General features: G+C 33.9%; 1 long non-coding RNA gene across 2 annotated transcripts; it reads left to right on the top strand.

Annotated features, from left to right (window-relative positions):
- The first annotated feature begins 16,422 nt into the window (after window positions 1–16,422).
- Window positions 16,423–18,039, top strand: LOC127127690 (uncharacterized). 2 transcript variants are annotated; one of them, XR_007805430.1, is made up of 3 exons: window positions 16,564–17,697; window positions 17,782–17,976; window positions 18,012–18,039. It is a non-coding gene; the product is annotated as an uncharacterized LOC127127690 (long non-coding RNA). The 2 variants fall into 2 exon arrangements; XR_007805428.1 differs by having other exon boundaries at window positions 16,423–17,697; window positions 17,782–18,024.
- Window positions 18,040–26,469: the final 8,430 nt, after the last annotated feature.

Raw genomic sequence — 26,469 nt, 5'->3', positions numbered from 1 at the left:
AAACAGCAATGCAGCAGGTGACAGACCTAAAGTTAAACCAGGGCCACAATGCTACAAGTCAAGACCTGAATAGTGAGTGTATCCTTCAAGGCCATCATGAGACATCGAGTTGCAGAAGGCAAACCATGATGGATGCACAAACCAAGTCACAACAATTAGACATACCTCAAGGCCTGCAACAAGTCAAATGGAGCCACCAACACATTGGGTTTGTAGGACTAGATATCATGTTGCAATGGATGTCTTTGAATCATGAATTTGGAAGCAAAATGCAATGGTGATTGTATCCTGCAGTGTCCAAAACTAACATGAGCCTAACACAAGAAAAAACAGGCTTATATACTTACCACCTGTTGAGCTAGACAAGGGTCCAACATAGTATGCCAGGCCAATAATAGAAGCACCACAGTCAATTGAGCCTACAACTTTGCAACCAATCCAAACCTGCTGTAATGTATAACAACAATGGTCATCAATATTCACTGCAATACAAGCTCAAGCAAGTCCACAAAATGCTTGCTGCTGCATCAAAAGTCATGACAAAACACAAGTTGTCACTACGATATGAGACCAACACCACACAACACCTAAAATGACAAACTTGGCATGGTACATCAACTGACAGTCAAAAAACTCACCATGTAAATGGCCATGGCAGAAGAAGCTGGTCGAGATTAGCAAGGTTGCATATCATTCACATCACCCTGCAAAAGAAAGGTTGAGATTAACAAGCTGAAGAACCAAAATTGAAATTCATCAGACACCATTTTCACTGCAGTAAAAAGGTAAAGTTAATTAGCCAACAGTCAAAATTCAAAAGTCAGAAAAATTCCCAAACTGGAATAGAGATAATTCAAGGAGGAAAGCATGAGCTCAGGATACCGTTTCTAGCCTAGCATCAAACAGGCAATTTGATCCTGAGAACACCAAAAGGGGTTTGCAAATTTACTCTTTTTGAACAACAAAGACCCCATTGGAAACCCTAATTCAGAGAAGATAAATAGAAGAGGCAAATCAGTGGGAGAAAAAAAAAGGAGAATCAGAGGCGGGAAATCTCAAACAAAGAAAACCTAAAGTCCCAAAATCGATTACCTGGAGGCCAGCTTCTTCACGTCCTTCACCACCACCGCCGCGACACTTTGTAAGAACTTCTCTTTCTTTCCTTTTATCCTTCTCATATGCTTATTGATGAATATTGTGAGAGTTGAGAGAGATTGATTCTTTGAGTTTGAAAGCGTGAGAGGGTTCGTTGATGAGCGATTTTGAGGTAGAAAGACGTCGAGAGAAAGGTTTGAGAGATGATTGCGAGCGACTTCGTAAGAGGGATGAGAGAGGCGAGTTCGTACGAGAATGTCGTTGGGTGGAAAGGGTGAGTTCGTGAGGTTGGGGAGAGGGTGAAGGAAGACGAGCGTCTGTTTCTTCGTTCCCATTTCTTTTTTTTCTTTTTTTTCTTTTTTAATTTAATTTAATTTAATTTGTTTTAACAGAGATAAACAAAAAAAACATAAAAATGTTTATATGTTAGTATTTTCTTTTATTGTTCTTTTTATTTTTTTTATCTTAATCTTTTTTTATTTCATTTTTATCCCGGTTTATATATTTAACGTAGCATCACAGTAGTAGATAATCATGAGTGGTCTGTTGGGGAAGGACAGTATTCTAGTTTTGAGTGGGGTGGGTTCAATACTCATGTGTGGCATTTTTTTGGCATTTTATTTCTTTTAGCTATTTTACTTTCTTTTAGCATTTTCATTTCTTTTTATGTTTATGCCTTTATTATACTCATAGTTTCATTTGTTAATAATGCAAATTTATTTTCTTTTAATTTCATCATTCATTCAAAACCATTTTTAAACTTATAAAAATCATATTTTTCTCGATTTAATATCGAGCCCATTTTCACACCCTTGTAAGTCGATTGCTTTTTAAGCATCGCCATCAACCTCACATAGCTTACTCTTGGGCTTTCTTACAATGAGCCGGTTCCTTTGCACTTACACTCATACATTGCATTATTTATTGTTTGGACCCGATTTAATTATTCCAATACTTTGAATCCCCATTCATAACAAATGTATCCCTCTCCCATGAAATATATAATATTTATTCTTTCATTCTTTATTCATCTGTTAATACAAGAATTAAAATGAACATTCGATAACCATTTCAAAGCAAGATCAAAACCTCGATCCAACGTCGAGTAATCATTTTTCAAAATCTAACAGAACCAGCACGTATTCATCAACCTTGTAAGTCGATTGCTTTATGCATCGCCATCAACCTTGTAAGTCGATTGCTTCATGCGTCGCCATCTACCCTTATCCCTAGCACCTCTCCTTGCTCCACTCGTCAACTCTTGTTCCGATTAGGTAGCACCCATTAGATAGAACCCTTTGTATGATAACATAGGTAAGATTCCCATATTCTTTTGTATGATAACATAGGTAGGATTCCCATATTCTTTTGTATGATAACATTAGGTAGATATTCCCATTTGTAAATCCTAAACACCTAAGTACATATTGCATGACAACTCTAGGGCAGAGCTTCCCCACTTCTAGACCTTTCCGAGCGCCTCCGATCTTGTGGCATGTAGTCCGTTCTATTGCAAAGAGGTAACTGCCTAAGACTCGATTCAGCGAGCTGCGACACCTGCTGCTAGGACGTGAATACATCGCCCACTCTCCTTTGACACAACTGGTGTCCTCCTTTGTAAGTCCATGTTCAGATGGCAATCCCTATGTAGCCGAACTACGGCAACTCTGATTCTCATGTTCAGATGAGATACGTAGGCACAAGATGCGATGTCTTGCCGAGTTTGACTAACAACTAACAACTAATCTTTGTTTGCTTTCGCCCTTGTTACGATCCTTTCTCTCGCCCTCGTTGCGATCGAGACCTTCCCTTTCTCTTTCCCTAGTTGCAATCGAGACTTTTGTTCCCGTAGTTATTTGAACTACGTTTTGCTCTGATTCTCATTCCCGATGAGATACGTAGGCATAAGACGCGATGTCTTAGCGAGCACACATCCCCCCAACCCATAGGTAGCCGAGCTACGAAGACTCTGATTCTCATATTCAGATGAGATACGTATGCAATAGATGTGATATCTGTGCGAGTCATTTTCTTTGACCCTTTCTTTTAGTAAATAGTACATTAGATAAACACACACCCTTTAGACAAGAACAACAAGAGTGGATCCCGTAGAGTACTACGGATGCGTAGGGGTGCTAATACCTTCCCTTCGCATAATCGACTCCCGAACCCAAGATTTGGTTGCGAGACCTTGTCTTTTCCTTTCCTCTCTTCAGGTTTACCTCGAGCGTTTCCTTTCCCTCCTTTGGGATAAATAACGCACGGTGGCGACTCTTCTGTCATCTTTTTCTTTCGCCGGTTGTTTTTTCGCACCTCCTGTATTTTTCAGGTTGCGACAGCTGGGAGGAGGTTGAGTGTTGTTCTGTTGATTCCATTTGTTGAGAAAAGTTGTATATTGACTGTTGTTGAGAATCCATGTAGAAGATGAAGACTACTTGAAGAACACTTGAATAAGCTTGAAGGTTGTGAGAGAGTAGAGAGCGAGGGTTTGTGTAGGATGTAAGTGAAAGTGTGAGAGTGAGAATTGTGGCAAGTATAAGTACACAAGGTTAGCATGCAACACGACACCGTTTCATGGGAATATTAAACAACAAATAAATGATGGCACAGAAATTTGAGTTGACACGCTAAGGAGAAAATTAATTACAGCTACTAATGGATGTCTAACCCCACAAATCTGCACACTGCTCGAGGAGATCTCAATAGTATGTCTCTTGAGTTTTGTGCTATCTAGAAGATCCAAGGTCACACGCAAGAGAGGCCACATGTTGATCTATCTGATCTTCAAGAATACCAAGAGATTGGGTCCTGAGGATTTCTGATTCAGATAACTTCTAACTAGTAGAAATATCAGAGTCAGATTCAGACGCCAGATGTTAAGTTAGAGCCTATTTTGCCATTTCAGAGAAGCACATATATGACTCATTCTTGGTAATTTTCCATGTTAAAATGTTTCAGAATGAATGAGAATCTATCTTCAGCAAGGGGTTTTGTGAAGATATCAACCCATTGGTGGTCTGTATCTATGAATTTTAAAATGTGATATCCAATTGGTGCGAGATGTTATAGGATATTTAGATATTGTTGGTGATAATTAACCATTGTAAAATTTCTCTATTTGTAATGGTTATTCAGAAAAAAAGTAAGTAAAGGGTTATGTTCATTCCTTATAAAATTGCTCTATAATGGGATATTTTAAACCAAACAGTAAATTATTACGTACTTCTAATTCACTTGATTTACTAAAACAATGGAATAAAGACTAACAAAAACGTAACTATAGTAAATAAGGATTTTAAAAATGTCTTCAAATGAAAATAATCATTTCAAATTAAAGATAATTATAACAATATTAAATTTTAATAAAATTTTGAAAGATAAATCTTGCGTAACTTCTTCCATTCTTCTTTGCGTTCTGCTTCATTTGAAGTTTCATCTTCCTCGTCTAAAAATTTGTTTAAATCTATCAATCCATTATCCGGAAGGATATTTTAATCAATGGGATCTTCATGATCTTGTTCATCCTCGGAGTCTTGTATGATTTCTTGAAAAATTGGATCTTCATCATTTTCATTATCGGTAACCTTATCAGAATCTATAGAATCTTTTACTATTTCTATCGATGGGTTTTTGGGATATTTCATTGCCAATTTTTTAAAGGTTTTTTGTTATGATAGGAAGAAGGATTAAAAAATGCAAAATATATAAAACTTGAGAATTCACGTTGAAGCGAGATATTTCTGAGTTTTAATTGGGAGTTATATTTTTAAGAGAGAGAAATTTTGAAAAAATCACAAATTAATATAGAGTTGTATGAGAGGAAGATTTTTTTCTCTAAAAAGTTGGACTAATGCATTGAAAAACAATATTCAAAATGTCACTCTGCATTGGAATACATCATTCATTGAATTATGAAAATTGTAGAAAAAAGAGAGGGATTAAGGGTATTTTAGGAAGAGAAAAATTAATTCTACATAGAAATTACAAAACGACTTATATTTCGGCACAAACATTTTTTCCAAAACGACATATAATAAAAAACGGAGGGAGTATTTTGCAAGACTAAGTCCTAACTCCAATGCAATCTGCAACTAAGGTTAAGCACATCAAGATGGAGTGATCATATAAGACAAACATCATTTTTTGATGCATTTATATGTTTTATTGACATCATTTAATTTAATGTTGACTACCATCCTTTAAGAACTATGTCTATTTATTGGTGTCTTTATGTGATATGTATAACTTTACAATGTTACATTGACTTGACAAATTAATTACTTCATGTTTATGTCAGTGTATATGAAATTTTATTGATCATCTAAGTGTTATAAATGATCTAAATGAATTTTTTCTTTCTCTTATACTAAAGTTTTAAAAGCAGTATTCACTTATAAATTAATTCGCTTGACATAAGTATACTTATTCGACTTATATTATTAACAAATGTATAACATGTTTAACAACCTAACCAATTTATAGTTTGTTTAACAACTTAACCAATTCATTTTGCATTATTCTACAACTTAACAAGTTTATCACTTAAAATGGGAAATTGACTTGATTATGCTACTTGAGTAATTATACGAAGCTTTTTATTTTGACAGCAATGTTATGAGTTTATTAATTGATTACAACAATTGTACCTTAATGTTTGCATGAATGCACAAATATATCATTACAAATGAGAATTTAACATGAATTTGATTTTTACACATACAATAATGGAAAACTTATTATTAATCGCTTTTGCTGAGACATCCAAGTATATGCATTTACCGACCATAGTAGGCTCAATTCAATAACCTTACTTATTCACTACTTCTACTATCATAATTAATCAAGAAATGCCCCATTTTTTATGATAGGACTCAATTGCAACCTCACAACGACTGGTTATGTTCCACGGGTTTTGTTTTGTTTTAGACTCCTGAGATTAATGACTAGATCATATGCATATTAACTCTTAGACTAAGTTCACCATTGTGTTCAAGGCTCTATGAACAATGTTGCCCATTTTCACACTCTACCATGTATAAATTTGTGTTATGACCATCTAATTCCTGATACCTTATGTCACAACATATCCTGATGTTGTCATTTGTTGTTTATCGTGCATTGTACCAACACAATTTTACAGACTATCAAGTGCTAGACAGACTCATGGTTTTGGGGATAACATGCTACCACTGCTCAACTCACCATTTAATAGAACCTGCATCAGCCTACTCCTTTCAATTCCTACTGTCATTTTTTGCACGAATTCAGGTATATCTTGATACAAGGTGGATCAACCTTTTCTCATATAACCATCTATGAATACCAAATATGCTAGGCTTAATGCAATATCTATTTAGATTTGCTTTCGAGTCTATGAGGGATATAATACCGCTTTTTTGTTATATTTCATTATGACATCGTGAACAATGAAATTAAATTGCAACCTGACTTGCAAGACATGTTTCCATCGTGCCATGTTATGCATTAGGCACTAATGCATACATGCTAAGACCTATATGTATTTACTATTGCCCTACAAGTATTAACCATTGTTTTTTGCATTGTGATTAAGTGCACAAACTCCTTATTTCACATTAAACTAACTAAATTTCATTATATTAGACTAACTAACTTTTATGACTACTTTCACATTAATATAAAACAATTTAGTTGATTTTAGTTATTGTAGGGACTACTTTGTTAATAAAATTACTATTTTATCACAATTTAGTCCTTATTGTTTCCTAAAATATCACAACATATGTAATTTTACAATTCAATAATCGATTGACAAAGTATTAAGTTGTTCTTAATGTTATGAATATTTGGTTTAGGTCCTCTACAACACATAAATATTAGATTCAAGGTGGAATTTCTGCAATTGTCATGCTTATTTTCTAAGGTGAGTAACTCATAGGTTTTAATACAAGAACTTGGATGCCTTACATACATAATAGTCATATTCTTATAACTGTATTATTATCTATCAGGAAATTCGATTCTTTACATACATGACTGAAATGCATTATGTTGTTGTTTAGAAGCAAGTTGAGACATTATGATTAAGGAACATGTTTATATGCAACTTGACAACACTGTTTTTGGCCCAACATTTCTAAATGCATTTTGACATTATGTTGTTTGTTAGATTTGAGAACACAAGCCTGCATTTTGTGTAATTTGGAACAATGGTGTAGCTATGTATGAATAGTATGGTTCATGTGTTTCCCTCGTATGGCTAAGACCTAGAAAGAAAAACCTCTTGTATATAAGGTTAACATTCATATTTTTCTTTATCATAAAGTATTTATTACAATCATTGAATGGATTGTTATATACTTTATATTTTTTTTTGTTTTCAGGTGGGAACTTTAAAGCCAACTTGAAGAGTTATGTAACTTTTGTAACTTTTATATTTATTGTTTGTAAGACATGTTGAAATTGCACTTTTCTTTTAATCATAATTACCATATTAGTCATATGTTATTAACTTTACAACTTCTTTTAATGAAATGCAATACAATTCTTTTGTGGCAAAAATTCAATTTCATTGCTCTTGGTTATGTTTTCTCTCTCCATTTAAGTATTATACTGATATATCGAAACAATTGATCTACAACATTGATCTATTATAAGTTAAATTTACTCGTGCGTCAGCTGAAGGTAGAGAAAAACAAGAAAGGGGGGTTTGAATTGTTTTTACAGATAATTAAAAACTTTTGCAAATAGAACACACACGAAAGATAAATTTATCAACACAAAAGTTTATCCTGGTTCGCTTGAAATTCAAAGCTACTCCAGTCCACCCAACCAAGGTGATTTCGCCTTCAACAAGGACTTAATCCACTAATCTTGAAAGATTACAATAAAAAGCGTCTAAGAGAATAAAGATCTCTTAGCCCTCTCAAGTTTACAGACTTCACAAGTCACATGAGGAATTATTCAACAACTATTTGAAAATACAATGAAGTGTTTAGTGCTTCTAGGTAAGCAATAGTAACACAAAATAAGAATTGAAATGTTTCACACTAAGAGCAACAACTCATGTGAATAGATTTAAACAAGAATGAAAGAGATTATAGAATTTTTGATTGCAGTGTTCTTGTGTGTATTATTCGTATCATGTATGATGATGATTCTGCCTTTATATAATGATTTGAACAAGAGACCGTTAGCTGAGGAATTCATGAATATCTTGGCAATAATGGACTTTTAATGTCATTAATCTCGTTGTCCTTTCCATAGCAATTTTGGAGTGTTTAATCTTTTCCAAATAGAGATTCATACCAAAAGTAGAAAACTTCGTAGCTAAGTCTTTGTGTTTGACCTTGAGTCAGAGTACGTGAAGTTCAGATGTTATTGTTCAGCGTGTATACTTCAGATAGTTGCTGAGAGCAGATTTACTTCAGAAGTTCTTGATATATTTTTTTTGTAGAGCCTTCTTCAAAGTATAAATCATCAGATCAGTTGTATAGAACTCTTCAGATTCAGAGTGTCTGAGTCTTCTTTCATTAGACTCTGAGAGCTTTCTTTTCTTCGGAGTCAGAGCCTCTTTTTCAGTTTATTCTAAGTTGTCTATTTTGGACTTGCGTGATGTCAGATGTTTGTTTATCTGGTCCTTTTTCTGTTAGAGTCCTGCACACTTAGATAAATTTGTTTGGGTACCAATTTGTTTCATCCTTTGTTATCATAAAAACCTTAGATATGAATTGTAGACACAAAATCTTGTTCTAACAATCTCCCCCTTTTTGATGATGACAAAAGCCTCATATTGATGATGAAACAATGATACTTCATAAAAATATAAAGGAGTTATCTTAGAGTCAGATATGTGACGACTCCCCCTGAGATAGATCATAAGAAGTTTTAGATGTTCTTACCAGATCTCCTTACGTATTAGCGCTTGTTTTTAACTTAGATACTTCCTCCAGAGCTTAGGATTTCATAATGAGAGTTTTAAATGTGCGTAGTGCAGCAAGAGGCTTATATATTATTTCATCAGAGTTATTTTTATTCTCCCCCTTTTTTGTCAGACTCAAAAAGACTTAGTAAATAGAGTAGGCAAAACATAATTCATATATGAAAGAGAAGTACAAATAAGATGACAAAACATAAAGCACAAAGGGAAAAACAATTAGAGAAGACATGAAAGATAAGTACGTAGAGAAAACAACAATAAAATCCTAAGTGCCTAAGGGTTCGGAGGAGGCGGCATCCTCTGAAGCAACTGAGTCAACAGGTTCTGAATGTTGGAGTTGACGGAGTCCTGTTGATCCAATCTTGCTGGCAAGATCTGCTTCTCTTTCTATAGCTCTCCCAAAGTCTTCAACACTAGAGGAGAGAAATCAGAGTGAGATTTCTCCCCCTGAGTCAGAGCATCATCCCTAGCCTTGGCAGATTCTTCCGTAGCTATGCGTGCTGCTTCTTCTGCATCAACCTTGGCTTTGGCTTCAGTAGCAGCAGCAGCCGCATCGGCGACCTTTTCTGCAACTTCTCTTGCTCTTTCTTCTTCTTCCAGGCGAGCTTTTTCTTTAGCTTCTCTGCGAGCTCTCTCTTCTGCCTCTCTGGCCAGACGGTCTTGCAACCTATCTCTAGCTTCTCTAGTGAAGTTGTTTCGGACTTGTTCAGAGAGGCCTTTCAGCTTGAAAGCCTTAAATGTCATCCATCTGATCACTCTATTCCAGTGAATCCTCATTGCAGAGGGATCATCACTGATTCTAGAGTTTTCAGATAGTGATCTGATCTTCTCTACTGAAGACTCAACAAATAAGGCCATTGCCTCTTCCAGGGTGGGAAAGGTGGGTTCATGTTCAGAGGTGGGAGATGTAGGTGCTTGTGGTGTTGGGATGTTTTTAGTTAGAGGTTCAGATTGATGAGTGATGGGGTTTTTAGTGGGAGTTTCTATGTGTGGTTCAGATGGAGGTGTTGGTGGTTGTTCAGATGGTGAAGGAATATTCGTTTCTGGTTCGGGTTAGTTTTGGGTGGAGAGGGCGCGAGCCTGGAGTTGAGAGAGAGTAGGGGATTGAGGGTCAGATGGATCAGAATTAGAGGAGGTGGTATAGTAAGGTGGGGATGAGGGTGTTGAGGAGGGTGGTGATATGAGTTCATTAAACAATTGAGCTTCAGATATGGGCAGATTTGTGGTGGTGATATTGAATTTTTGAAGGGGGGTGATGGTGGGTTAGATGTAGGTGTTTCAGAGGGATTTATGGTGGAGGTTGTAGGTTCAGAGTATGTATAAATTGGGGAAGGTTGAGGTAAGGAAGAAGACAGTTGCCTTAATTGTAAAGTATGAGAGTCAGAGGGTTGAGACTTACTTGGAGAGGAAGTGGAAACCAGTGGCACTGGTGGTCTAGATACAGAAGTTTCTCCCAGCTTCTGAGCTTTCTCCTTTGTCTTTTTTTCAGATAGCTCTCGCATCCTCTTCATGAAATTTGGTGGATGTTCAGGTAGACAATCCACTGAGAAGTCATAGATGTCTACCCCTTGATTTGCCAGGTCCAGCAGATAGTGGAAAACAACCTCTGGGGATCTATCTTGAAGAGGAGATAGAGTCCATTTGGTATCTTCCTCTGATCTTTCAGAGCTTCCCAGGAGGTTTCCAAAGAAGGCTTGACCAGAACTCTCTCTATGATTCCCATGCTCTTCAGATTTCTTGAGTTCAGAGGCCTTTCGATGTCGACTATCACATCCTCCATCAGATTGTGGTGAATCAAGTGATCCACCAAGTCGCTCTCTATCAGAGCATCGGATATCAGCCTTTCCAAGGGAATGTATGTTTTGGGCTTCATGTTATTTCTGGTGTCCCTGACAGAGTCCCTCAGATATTTAAATAACAGAGTTGGAAGATTCAGCTTGAGCCCTTTGTGTAGGCAGTAGAGGATGCATTTTCGGTCAGTGTTGATGTAGTCTGATGAGTTGGATGTTGGGCGATGATGAATAGTCCCTAGAATGATCTTCAGCCAGACTCTTAGATTCTGGTGAAGTTCCTTGTTCTTGGACGAGTTTCCCTTAGCGTTCTGTTTGAAGATTGTTGGGATAATCTCCTGGGATATGTATTTTGACCTAGGGTTGATGTTATAAATTCTTCTTCCCCCTGTCTTCTCCAAATTCATAAGGTTGGCTATGTATTTCTCAATGATAACCATCTTTACCCCTAGAACATGAGAGACGATGTAGTGGTCATCTAAATCTGCGAATCTCCAGAATTCCTTGACCAGATACGTGTAGATTGGACCATAGAATCTTTGCAAATAGTTTTCCCACCCTTGCTTTCTTAAGTACTTAGTGAGGTCAGTCATGTTTCTCTTCATATTGTCAAAGTCTACCAACGATTCGCATAGAACTTCTAGTTTGTCGAATGGAGTTGTAAGATGAATGTGAGGTGGGAGATCCAAAATATATGAGGTTCCTTGTAGATAGGAGTAGAGATAACAGCAATTACAGTAGTTATTTGCTGGGAAGAGGTTGAATGTTGTTTCGTTGATTCCATTTTTTGAGAAAAGTTGTATACTAACTGTTGTTGAGAATCCATGTAGAAGATGAAGACTGCTTGAAGAACACTTGAAGAAGCTTGATGGTTGAGAGAGAGTAGAGAACGAGGGTTTGCATAGAATGTGAGTGAAAAGTGTGAAAGTGAGAATTGTGGCAAGTATAAGTACACAAGGTTAGCATGCAAAACGACATTGTTTCATGGGAATATTAAACAACAAAGAAATGATGGCACATAAATTGAGTTGATACACCAAGGGGAAAATTAATTACAGCTAATGATGGATGTCTAATCCCACAAATCCGCACACTGCTCGAGGAGATCTCAACAGTCTGTCTCTTGAGTTCTGTGCTAGACAATTGTCTAGAAGACCCAAGGTCATGCGTAAAAGAGGCCACGTGTTGATCTATATGATCTTCAGGAATACCAAGAGATTGGGTCTTGAGGATTTCTTTATTCATATAACTTCTAAGTAGTAGAAATATCAGAGTCAGATCAGACGCCAGATGTTAAGTTAAAGCCTATTTTACCATTTCAGAGAAGCACATATATGACTCATTCTGGGCAATTTTCCATGTTTAAATGTTTCAGAATGAATAAGAATCTATTTTCAGCAAGGGGTTTTATGAAGATATCAGCCCATTGGTGGTATGTATCTATGAATTTTAAAGAAATTATCCCTTTCTGAACATAGTCTCTGACAAAATGATGTTTTATTTCTATGTGCTTTGCTCTGGAATGCAGAATAGGGTTCTTACTTAAGCATATGGAAACAGTATTGTCACAAAAGATAGGAACGTTACTCTCATATATCTGAAGATCTTCTAGTTGATTCTTCATCCAGAGCATCTGAGTAGTGCATAATGAAGCTGAGATATATTTTGCTTCTGCAGTAGAGAGTGCAATGGTTGATTATCTTTTGCTAGCCCAAGATATAAGATTGTTTCCCAAAAGTTGACAGTTTCCAGATGTGCCTTTTCGTTCCAATGCGTCTCCAGCATAATCTGCATCACAATATCCAGAGAGCCTATACTCTGATGTTTTCTCATACATCAGGCTAAGGTTAGGTGTTCCTTTCAAATACCTTAAGATTCTCTTAACTGCTGTTAAATGAGATTCCCTTGGATCTGATTGGAACCTGGCACAAAGACAAACGCTGAAGAGAATTTCTGGCTATGTAACCGTCAGATAGAGAAGAGGGCCTATCATACCATGATAGAGCTTCTGATAAACCTTTTGACTTACTTATTCTTTTTCTAGAATGCAGGTAGGATGCATGGGAGTCTTTGCTGGTTTGCTTTCTGACATTTCAAATTTCTTCAGAATGTCTTTTATTTATTTGCTTTGACATACATATGTGGCTTTTGAAGTTTGGTTGATTTGAATTCCCAGAAAAAAATTTAGTTCTTGCATCAAACTCATTTCAAATTCTGCTTGCATTAACTCAGAGAATTATTGACAAATAGAGGGGTTAGCTGAACCAAAAATTATATCATCAACGTATATCTGACATATCATGAGATCATTTCTGATGTTTTTACATAAGAGTGTAGAATTAACTTTGCCTCTAATAAAATCATGTTCTAGAAGAAAGGTGCTTAATCTTTCATACCAAGCTCTAGGAGCTTGTTTTAGACCATACAAAGATTTTTTCAGGTTAAAAACGTGTTCTGGACATTTAGAGTTTTCAAAACCTGGAGGTTGGTGAACATACACTTCTTCAGAGATATAACCATTCAGAAATGCGCTCTTGACATCCATCTGATATAGTTTGATGGAATGATTTACAACAAATGATACAAGCAAACAAATAGATTCTAACCTGGCGACTGGAGTAAAGGTTTCGTTATAGTCAATGCCTTCTTGTTGACTATAACCTTGTGCTACCAGCCGTGCCTTGTTTCTGACTACTTCTCCTTTTTCATTTAGTTTGTTTCCGAACATCCATTTTGTTCCAATGACGTGGGTTCCTTTTGGCTTTGGTACCAGATCCCAGACGTCGTTCTTTGCAAATTGATCAAGTTCTTCTTCAATTTCCAGGATCCAATCATTGTCTTGAAGTGCCTCATCATAGGATGTAGGCTCTATCAGAGAAACTAATCCTAGAGGGGTTTCCTCGGATACTTTGAATGTAGACCTTGTTATGACAGGTTCATCCTTGTTTCCCAAAATCAATTCTCTAGAGACGGTTGGGCGATTTCTTGATCTTTTCTATACAATTGAGATTTCAGTTGTTTTTGGGCTTTGCCTTTTAGTTCCCTCAGATTCTTTGGTCTTTTTCGTCAGAACCTGCAAGTGTTATCTCCAGATCTGTAAGTTTTCCAACTAGCTTTAACTTTTCAGAGTCAAACTTATCATCAAATCTGACATGTATTGATTCTTCCATAATTTTAGTTTCTGTATTGTATACTTTGTAGCCCTTATAGCACTCTGAGTATCCCAACATAATACCTTTTTGTGCTTTTGAATCAAACTTATTCAAATGTTCTTTAGTGTTAAGGATAAAATAAGAGCATAAAAAGGGATGAAAATAAGATATGTTGGGTTTTCTTCCCTTACACAGTTCATAAGGAGTCTTCTCCAAAATAGATCTTACAGAGATTCTATTATGAATATAGCACGCTATATTTACTGCTTCATCCCTGAAGCGCCGCAAAAAATACAGAGTCGTCACCGGATTTTATTTATTCCAAAGGAAAGGGAAAATAACGATAAAACCCTAAATAAGAGAAACGGTCTCGCAACCAAGAGCAGATTCGGAAGTCGGTTATGCAAGGGGAAAGTGTTAGCACCCCTCACATCCATGGTACTCCATGTGAACCACTTGCTCGTATCAAATGCATATGGATGTTTGTTTATCTGTAAGTTGCCTGCTATCGGGAGTGAGATGAAAGAATAAGATAGGGAGAAAATAAGTTTTAAATTAGTGTGCTCACCAAGGATTTGGGCCCTTGTGCCTACGTATCCTCATACGTGCAATAAGGAAGTTAGAGCTTCGTAGTTCAGCTCACAAACAAAACATTTGTTTGGTTGTTTTTACTGAACAATATTGACGTTCGCGTGCTATTGTTCACCTGCTTGTATACTCTATAATGGGAGCGGAAAGTATTTTATTGTATGCGGTAAAGTGGATACGTTCTGTTTGCACTCTAGCAGTTAAACATTACTTGCTCGCACATAGAGGCTTAAGCTTTGTTCACGGTAGAACAGAAGTAACACGTCCTTATTGAAAGATTTTGAAGAGAAATTCATAAGGCAAAATATGATTTAATTTGTTAGGGTTGATTTTATGTACGGAGACAAGCATCAAAACCTTGGCTAGATACAACCAACGTGCCAATAAATCGGGAGTTGAGAGGACAATGTTGTCCTAACTACTCTTTTTCATCCAAAAAAGAGATTTGAATTGTGAAAAGAGTTTGGCAAGTCTAATAATTGGAACTTAGAGGGAAACAAGTATCTGACCCTTGACTAAGTACAGTCAACAATCAAAGTACTTGGGAATCGAGAGGACAACAGAGTCCTAACTACTCTTTTTCTACCTCATAGCACCTAGATCTAACTTTTTTGAATCATTAGATGTTTTAAGGGGGAAAGTCAAGTGTCGGGTCCTCAGGCTAGGTACGACCGACAACTAATTACTTGAATGTTATGTACAAACATGTACACCCCATTTGGCATTCCAATTTGTTATGAAAATGGTTTTGAAAAAGGAACTTGACGTTGGATCAAACGTTTGAATTTATTATGAAAAACATGTGTGAAGAATGGAGGTGAGAGATAGAATAAGGTTGCGAAGAGAATGGAGAAGAGATGTGCATCATGGATCATGGAGTGGATGGAGAATACTTAACGTTGGATCAAGTATTCACGTTGCAATGGTGTGAGTTTTATTCGAAAAATAACTTCACATGAATCAAGTACCTTTTGTTTCTTTTGAAATGCTTTGTTTATCTCTTTGTATTTTATCTTTGTTATTAACATGCATGGTGAACTAACTAAAAAACAATAAATCTAAGCTATTACATGACTATGAGGTGGGGGACATTTGATCCACAATGGGGGGATGAATCCACACAATACAACATAAGAGAATGAAAGGAAAATACAAGTTACAAACTATTGAACTATGTACCATGCCTAAAGCATATAAGTGGCATGATACTTCAATTCAAAAGTTAATGGATTAATCAATGAAAGACAATCAAAGATCTATCCTATGATCATGGAAAATGAAATTAGACATACAAAGTATTCATCGCCTAAATTGAAATGGGATTTTCAATTTACAATACGATCATAAACCAAAAAATCGATTAAATAGTCATTAAAGTGACTATTAATTCTAAAAATTAAAATCTACCTAAATATGAATTAAGATCTAAATGAATCAAAATGGAAAATTCTCGATCCAAATTCAAGAATTGAATCTAACTACATGATCATACAAATCAACCCCACAATTGTCCAATTGAATGCAAATTAACCCAATGGAAAAATCAATATCTAACTATCTTAATCTCAAAACAAAATCCACAAAAAGGAATATCAAGCCCTAATGACTAATCAAACTATGGTCAAACAATTATGAATCAAATTCTAAAGAAAACGGAATCAAATTAACATGATGATTAAACCTAAATCAAACAAATAAATTTACATTAATTCCTAATTAACCCTAATCATCCTAATATTCCTAAAACCATGAATTAACATAATCAAAGTCTTGAAGATCTTAATTCTAACAATAACAAGAAAATCAGAATCATGTTAATCGACACAAAATTAGCAAGATTAAAATAAATTGAAATCCTTAAGAAGGGATTAATGGGGGATTAAGAAAGGTTAATGGGCCATGGGTGTATGGTAACTAGAGAGAGTGTGCAAAAGATTGCCTTTGGGCCCTGGAACTTTTCATCCTTTGGCCCAAATTCTCCAAGAATTATCCAAGAATCGGTTTTAACAGGAAAAAGCCAAGGACTGTGTCAACGCAACAACACCTTTAGTAACCCAGGGAACGAAATTTTTACGAAGACTTACAGAAACGTCGCGAAGCAACTCGCACTTCAACCACACACACCCTCTCCGTCACCGCATCGTTGCTAGAAAAATGGGATCCGCTTCGATTCTGCTTCGATTTGAATTCAAGAATGGCTTCCTATTCTGTCTGACTGAGACGAGGATGAAGAACTTCGTGTTCGCCATTGTGGATTGAGATGAAGAGAGCGGAATAATTGTTGGTCTATGAAGGTGTTGTTGCGTTGCCGACGAAGAGAATGAATCAACGAAGAATCCAGAGTAATTTCCGCGAGATCTCGAACGAATCTGTATCCGATCCGAAGTCCGGCCAAATCGTAAGCTCCGATGATCCTTCTTCTTCTTCTTCTTCTCGTTCTTAGTTTGTTTCTCTGAATTCTGTGAAACTCTTTTGGCTATGGAGTTGTGGTTTTTGGTTTTTGCTACCTCTTCAATCTCTCTTTCTGTTTCATTCTATGAAGGTTGTGTGTAGTTAAAATGGTGAGTGAAGATTGGTGAGGTTTGAATGGTTCAAAGTTGACGGAAGGTTTGGTGATTTGTGAAGTGGAGATTTTGAGGAGGGTTGTTGAATGATGGTGAAGATGATGGAGTGAAGTTGGGGGTTCTGTTAAGGGTGGTCTTATTGAAGGTTGGGGCGTCAAGAAGCTGTTGTGGGCGTGAGGCTCCGTTAGCCGGTTTTCAGAAGAAAAAATAGTTATTTTAACTTTCCGTTCCATCCCCTTTTTTTCTATTGGAGTTTGTTATGAGAAGTAAATCAGCTCGGTTTTGGGAGGTTTTCTTTGTAGGGTATTCAAGGATTGGTTTTGTCATGTGGAGAGCGATTGGAGGTCCTTTTTCTTTCAATGTCAGTTGGAAATCCTGAGTTAGAGTGTGGATTTGGTTAGTGTCGTGAGGTTGTAACGGTCGGGATTCAGTTATCCTTTCTGTCGGAGGTTAGAATTTGTTTTTTGAAGACACTCTGCTAGTTATCAATGTCAGTTACAATGTGATTGCAATTTTACTGGACATTCTGTTAGGGAGGTTAGAAATCCGTACAGGTCATTGAAGGGTTATTTTGAATCGGTTAGAGAAGGGTTAGTTTGTTAGTTGTGTAGAAGTTTGTTGGAAGGTTTATTGAATTGGTTGAAATTGTGTACATTGGTTTTTCTCTGCTGCAGGTCTTTGAATGCTATAAATTAGAAGGAACTTGGAATTCTGCCGGTTTTTCTCAAAGTTGGTTCTCAGTTTGGAAGTCAAGAGATTTTGTTCAATCTTTTGTGTGAGCAGATAACTTTTTGGAGTTTATTTCTCTATTTCAATTGTGATGCAGGGTCATTGGTTTTATGTTTTTTCTATTATGCTCCCATTGAGAGGTTTTATGTTTTTTCTATTATGCTCCCATTGAGAGCTTTTTCTTCCAATAGTGTAGAAGTATCTATTTAAATCGTTCACTGACACAACACGAGGTGAATCTATATCTATATAGGAGTAGCTTGCAACTGGTTGAATATGAAGTCATGACTCACATATAGTAATAAGTAGTAGTATCTAAAAGCAGTACACGCTGACACGTGAAAGCAGATGTTGAATATGAAGTCATGACTCATATATATCCAAAAAGCAGTAGAGACACGTGAAAGCATTACACTGCACTTTAGTTCACTGACACTGACACTAAAACAGTAAGGCAAGAAAACACTATTTATAGGACACTACTTAGGGTTAAAGAGTATTGAAACAGTAAGACTATTTAAAGGACACCACTGGCACTTAGTGTTAAAAGAGAAACAGTAAGGCAAGAAAACACTATTTATAGGACACTACTTAGTGTTAAAGAGTATTGAAACAGTAAGACTATTTAAAGGACACCACTGGCACTTAGTGTTAAAAGAGAGTAAAATACTTCCACTTATTAAGCCAGTATGACATTGAACCATATCACAGGATCCCACATCACATCTCTTTTCCCTTCTTCTCTGTAAGATTATCAGCATTGTCCAAAGGGAAATCGGTTTTCATTAACTCCCATTGAATCACACCCTCTTTCACTTTTGAAAATGATGATGATCCTTGACCTCTAAGAAAATTACTTGCCATTACATCCAGCTTCTTTGATATACCTCTCAATTCTTCATAATCATCATCTCTTTCCAGCATTTTTCTTTTCAGTTTTAGTTGGAACTCCTGCTTTCTTTTTTCCTTTTTCTTTTTTCTTCTTTTTTCCATCATCTTCAGCAAAGAGATATTCAAAAACCAAACTTTGGTTCTCCCAAGTGTGGTAATCAACCAAAACAGTCGATGGAACTTTTATTGTGCCCTCACATTCTTCATTCAACTCAATCCTAATGAGTTTGTTACCTAATCTTTGAAGGCAATTCAAAATATAACTCACCTTTTTCCCCAAGGTGATTCCCTCGATAAATCCCTTTTTTAGTCGCATAATAATTTCTTTCGGATGGTAAATAGTCTTCCACCTTTGCAGAGTAGAGAATCTCTTCTGCTATCTTATCAGTGACTTGGTTATTAAGATTCAAGAAACACATGGTGAAAACCAGTCAGTTTACAAAATTAGAATGTGTGACAGTTCCTTTTGAGTGTGAGATCAAAGAAGTTATATTCTTCATGGAATGCTCATTCACTGTGAAGTACCTTATAAAATCAATCAGGAAACTATTGATTTCTTTCAGACCTTTATCCAAAATTCTGCTGTATGGTATACCTACACAGCCTTTGGCAAATTCTGCTGTATGGTATACCTATAAAACCATATTTAGTTTTCAATTTCATCATTTCCAATTTTCAAATTGATTTCAAGCAAATGGCAAATTCCATGCTAATTACTCGTGGAAACGCCGGTGGAAACGGAGGAGCTGGAAACAGAGGAGCTGGAATTCATCAACCAAAGCTGAGTAGTCTATTATTCTCGCACCATGAATCAGGTATGATTCCACTTGATCTTGTATGATTTGTTCAATTAAACCTATAATTTGTGATTCACTTAATCTTGTATGATTTCTTCAATTAATGTTATGATTTGTGATTTTACTTGTGATAAACCTAAGATCTGTGATTTTACTTGTGATTCCACTTTGATATTTTATAATTTTTTCAATTAAACTTGTGATTTGCTATTTTACTTGTGATTAGTGTAATCAGTTTTTAAATTAAAATTGATTTGTTTATATTTAATAGTTTGATAAAATGATACATGTATTAATACGTTTCTTGTTTATACATTTCTGTTTGATAAAATTATACATGTATTAGTACATTTCCTTATCAAGAAATGCATACTTTCTGTTTGATGTTATTAGTAATGAGGTTTTATTTTTCTAGCCGTTTGATATAGTAGGCTTTTGATTTATGATGAGATTGAATTTATGGTAGATGATGATTTGATATAGTAGGCATTCTGCTAGATGTTTGATCTAGTATGCTTTTGATTTATGATGAGTTTGAATGTATGCTGAGTTTTGAATTGATATAACAGGTATTCTTCTAGCGGTTTGATATAGTAGGCTTTTGATTTATGATGAGTCTGAATGTATGCTGAGTTTTGAATGAGATAAATATGCTTTTGATTTATAATGAAATTCAATGTAGGCTGAGTTTTGATTTGATATAGTAGGTATTCTGCTAGCGGTTTGATATAGTAGGTTTTTGATTTAGAATGAGATTGAATGTATGTTAGGTTTAATGAAATTTTATTCTCTAGCGGTTTGATATAGTAGGTTTGAATAAAATTTCATTAAACCTAACATATATTCAATCTCATCCTAAATCATAAACCTACTATATCAAACCGCTAGCAGAATAAAATTTCATTAAACCTTACCTACATTCAATCACATCCTAAATCAAAAACCTACTATATCAAACCGCTAGCAGAATAAAATTTCATTAAACCTAACATACATTCAATCTCATTCTAAATCAAAAACATACTATATCAAACCGCTAGCAGAATACCTACTATATTAAATCAAAACTCAGCATACATTCAATTTCATTATAAATCAAATGCCTATTTATCTCATTCAAAACTCAGCATCAATTCAAACTCATTATAAATCAAAAACCTACTATATCAAACCACTAGCAGAATACCTACTATATCAATTCAAAACTCAGCATACATTCAGACTCATCATAAATAAAAAATCTACTATATCAAACATCTAGCAGAATGCCTACTATATCAAATCATCACCTACCATAAATTCAATCTCATCATAAATCAAAAGCCTACTATATCAAACAGATAGCAGAATAAAACCTCATTCACTAATAACATCGAACAGAAAGTATGCATTTCTTGATAAGGAAATGTACTAATACATGTATAATTTTATCAAACAGAAATGTATAAATAGGAAACGTATTAATACATGTATAATTTTATCAAACTATTAAATATAATCAAATCAATTTTAATTTAAAAACTGACTACATTAATCAAGTGGAATTACAAGTAAAATAGCAAATCACAAGTTTAATTGAAGAAATTATAAAATATCAAAATGGAATCACAAGTAAAATCACAGATCTTAGGTTTATCACAAATCATAATTTTAATTGAAGAAATCATACAAGATTAAGTGAATCACAAGTAAAATCACAAATTATAAATTTAATTGAACAAATCATACAAGATCAAGTGGAATCATACCTGATTCATGGTGCGAGAATAATAGACTACTCAGCTTTGGTTGATGAATTCCAGCTCCTCCATTTCCACTGGCGCTTCCACGAGTACTTAGCATGAATTTGCCATTTGCTTGAAATCAATTTGAAAATTGGAAATGATGAAATTGAAAATTAAATATGGTTTTATAGGTATACCATCCAACAGAATTTGCCAAAGGCTTTGTAGTTACACCATACAGCAGAATTTTGGACAAAGGTTTGAAAGAAATCAATAGTTTCATGATTGATTTTATAAGGTACTTCACAGTGAATGAGCATTCCATGAAGAATATAACTTCTTTGATCTCACACTCAAAAGGAACTGTCACACATTCTAATTTTGTAAACTGGTTGGTTTTCACCATGTGTTTCTTGAATCTTAATAACCAAGTCACTGATAAGATAGCAGAAGAGATTCTCTACTTTGCAAAGGTGGAAGACTATTTACCATCTAAAATTCTTATGCGACTAAAAAGGGAATTTATCGAGGGAATCACCTTGGGGAAAAAGGTGAGTTATATTTCGAATTGCCTTCAAAGATTAGGTAACAAACTCATTAGGATTGAGTTGAATGAAGAATGTGAGGGCACAATAAAAGTTCCATCGACTGTTTTGATTTATTACCACACTTGGGAGAACCAAATTTTGGTTTTTGAATATCTCTTTGCTGAAGATGATGGAAAATAGAAGAAAAAAGAAAGCAGGAATTCCAACTAAACTGAAAAGAAAAATGCTGGAAAGAGATGATGATTATGAAGAATTGAGAGGCATATCAAAGAAGTTGGATGTAATGGCTAGTAATTTTCTTAGAGGTCAAGGATCATCATCATTTTTAAAAGTGAAAGGGGGTGTGATTCAATGGGAGTTAATGAAAACCGATTTCCCTTTGGACAATGTGGATAATCTTACAGAGAAGAAGAGAAAAGGGATGGATCCTGTGATATGGTTCAGTTTCATACTGGCTTAATAAGTGGTAGTATTTTAGTCTTTTTTAACACTAAGTGTCAGTGGTGTCCTCTAAATAGTCTTACTGTTTCAATACACTTTAACACTAAGTAATGTCCTATAAATAGTGTTTTCTTGCCTTACTGTTTTTGTTTTAGTGTCAGTGAACTAAAGTGCAGTGTAATGCTTTCACGTGTCTCAACTGCTTTTGGATATATATATGAGTCATGACTTCATATGTTGATATTCAACAACTGCTTTCACGTGTCAGTGTGTACTGCTTTTAGATACTACTACTTATTACTATATGTGAGTCATGACTTCATATTCAACTAGTTATAAGCTACTCCTATATAGATATAGATTCACCTCGTGTCAGTGAATGATTTAAATAGATACTTCTACATGATTAACGTTTTTCACCTTGGCTTGTGTAAGGAAAAAAACAAATATAAGACATGTTTGGGTTGTGTAAGCTCATAATTGATAAAGAGATTGTTTTCTCATACTGAGTTTGGAAGTATTTCAAAAACTTGGCCAATTTATTTTATTTTCTTATAACATTTTATTTAACTATTTCATACAAAAAATGTTTTGGCTTATATAACTTCTTTCACATGAAATAAAAAAACATTAAATTACTTGTGTTTCAGAAATCATCTATTTTTTCAAACACTAAACCTTAGACCAAAAGCCTATTTATCTCATTCAAAACTCAGCATACATTCAAACTCATCATAAATCAAAAACCTACTATATCAAACCGCTAGCAGAGTACCTACTATATCAAATCAAAACTCAGCATACATTCAATTTCATCATAAATCAAAAGCCTATTTATCTCATTCAAAACTCAGCATACATTCAAACTCATCATAAATCAAAAGCCTACTATATCAAACCACTAGCAGAATACCTACTATATCAATTCAAAACTCAACATACATTCAAACTCATCATAAATCAAAAACCTACAATATCAAACATCTAGCAGAATGCCTAATATATCAAATCATCACCTACCATAAATTCAATCTCATCATAAATCAAAAGCCTACTATATCAAACCGCTAGCAGAATAAAACCTCATTCACTAATAACATCGAACAGAAATTATGCATTTCTTGATAAAGAAATGTACTAATACATGTATAATTTTATCAAACAGAAATGTATAAACAGGAAACGTATTAATACATGTATAATTTTATCAAACTATTAAGTATAATCAAATCAATTTTAATTTAAAAACTGACTTCACTAAAGTGGAATCACAAGTAAAATAACAAATCATAAGTTTAATTGAAGAAATTATAAAATATCAAAGTGGAATCACAAGTAAAATCACAGATCTTAGGTTTATCACAAGTAAAATCACAAATTATAGGTTTAATTGAACAAATCATACAAGATCAAGTGGAATTATACCTGATTCATGGTGCGAGAATAATAGACTACTCAGCTTTGGTTCATGAATTCCAGCTCCTCTGTTTTCAGCTCCTCCGTTTCGCTTTCACGAGTAGTTAGCATGGAATTTGTCAGAAACTAATTATAAATATTATAAAATATTCAAATAAATTCAAATGAAATGAATAAATTATTAAAACAAATTAAAATTGTAAAATAAAATGTAAAACAAATTTAGAAACAAATTATCATTATCATTTTTTATAAATTCATATCTTAATTTATCAAACAAAAATTAATTTGTCAATACTTATTTAAACATAACATAAAAAAACTTTCTTGCCAGAAATTTAAAAATAATAATTAAAACTAAATCTTTCATGACAAAAATCTCTAAACCTACTAGCACTTAATGTAATGCAACAAATGTCGATTATGGACATGTGGTGTACATGAATATGAATGGTTATGAATGAAGGGCATGTGGTGTACATGAATATGAATGGTTATGAATGAAGGGCATGTGGTGTACATGAATATGAATGGTTATGAATAAAGATCATATTTTTTTATGTGAATTGGTAAATAGAAATTTTTTTAATGAAAATTAAATTAATGACATTAAAATGAAATTGAAAAAACTGGAATAATGTATGAATAAAAATCTCTAAACCTACTAGCACTTAATGTAATGCAACAAGTGTCGATTATGGACATGTGGTGTACATGAATATGAATGGTTATGAATGAAGGGCATGTGGTGTACATGAATATGAATGGTTATGAATGAAGATCATATTTTTTTTATGTGAATGGGTAAATAGAAAAAATTCTAATGAAAATTAAATTAATGACATTAAAATGAAATTGAAAAAAATAAAATAATGTAAGAATCTGAATGCTCATGAATAAAGATCATGTTTTTTATATGAATTGGTAAATAAAAAAAATCTAATGAAAATTAAATAAACGCCATTAAAATGAAATTTTTTAAAAAAATGGAATATATCAAACCGCTTTCAGGATACCTATTCTATCCATTCAAAACTCAGCATTCATTCAAACTCATTTTAAATCAAAAGCCTACTATATCAAACATTTAAGAGAATGCCTACTATATCAAATCATCACCTACCATAAATTCAATCTCATCATAAATCAAAAACCTACTATATCAAACAACTAGCAGAATAAAACTTCATTCACTAATAACATCGAACAGAAAGTATGCATTTCTTGATAAGGAAATGTACTAATACATGTATAATTTTATCAAACAGAAATGTATAAACAAGAAACGTATTAATACATGTATCATTTTATCAAACTATTAAATATAAACAAATCAATTTTAATTTAAAAACTGATTACACTAATCAAGTGGAATCACAAGTAAAATAGCAAATCACAAGTTTAATTGAAAAAATTATAAAATATCAAAGTGGAATCACAAGTAAAATCACAGATCTTAGGTTTATCACAAGTAAAATCACAAATTATAGGTTTAATTGAACAAATCATACAAGATCAAGTGGAATTATACCTGATTCATGGTGCGAGAATAATAGACTACTCAGCTTTGGTTCATGAATTCCAGCTCCTCTGTTTTCAGCTCCTCCGTTTCGCTTTCACGAGTAGTTAGCATGGAATTTGTCAGAAATCAATTTGAAAATTGGAAATGATGAAATTGAAAACTAAATATGGTTTTATAGCAACTAGACTTTGCGCGCCAAAGGGGTGTGCATTTTAAAGCATGATATTTGTAACCAACTACTAATAACTTATATTTTAGAGAAAAATAAAACCAAGATTAATTTGATAATGACTCAAATGTTAAACGTTCACTTTCTATCCGTTTGTTATAAATAATAATAATAATAATAATTAAAAAAAATAAGAGGAAAAAATAATATGATATATATCATTTTTAGTTTCCTCTAAAATAACTTGTACACTTAAAAGTTAAAACACATTTGCTTTTTGCTTTCAAAGCTCAAATACTGCAACCGTTTTTCACGTTAAAAATGAAGACGGGTGGATAAGTTAACTCTCAAATTAATTATGGAGGTAAGAGAAATGAAGAAGCAAAAATGTTTAGAAAATTAACTATTATAAATAAAAAATAAGATTTTTTTAGAGCAAGATTTTAAATGTTAAACACATATTAAAGATAGGGATAAATCTTAAAATTTGTATTTAACTTTTTTTAGAACGGTGAATGTTGAACTTACATTCTTTTAGATAAAAAAGGTGAATGTTGAACTTACATTCTTTTAGATAAAAAAGAAACAAATTAATATAAACTTGTATAACTTCATTTAAAAGTTAATTTGATTATGATGGTCAAGTTTTCTCACTCCATGTAAACGTCCCCTTGTATTTTACTTACATAAGATTTTCAATATTTTATGATAGGCGATGTTTTCCATTATAAACAAAGCACAAGGTTTTCCATTTATAAATGAAAAATTATACTAGTAACTAATAATTCTTTGAAAAAATATGAAAGATTAGGTATAATTTTTTGTCAAGATACACAACAAAATAATGATATTAAATTTTGTCCTTAACAAGAGGATAACTACACTAGAAAATATAAAATATATTTTTGATGACACAATAATTATTTACTTTTATTTTATATCACCGTAATCATATCACATTTTTACGTTTTATTTTTTATTTTATTAAAAAAATTTCATCAGGATTCCTAAAAATAATTGTGGCCATAGAATTTAGATGACAAATTTCGAATCCCAACATCAACCTGATTTTTTTACATTGAAAGTATAACAACAACGGTTGTTTCATTCAACCGTGGTATAATT

The sequence above is a fragment of the Lathyrus oleraceus genome, chromosome 3 (assembly GCF_024323335.1).
Source record: "Lathyrus oleraceus cultivar Zhongwan6 chromosome 3, CAAS_Psat_ZW6_1.0, whole genome shotgun sequence".
NCBI lineage: Eukaryota > Viridiplantae > Streptophyta > Magnoliopsida > Fabales > Fabaceae > Lathyrus > Lathyrus oleraceus.
The sequence above is the reverse complement of the archived record's forward strand: the minus strand, read 5'-3'. Positions and strand labels throughout refer to the sequence as shown.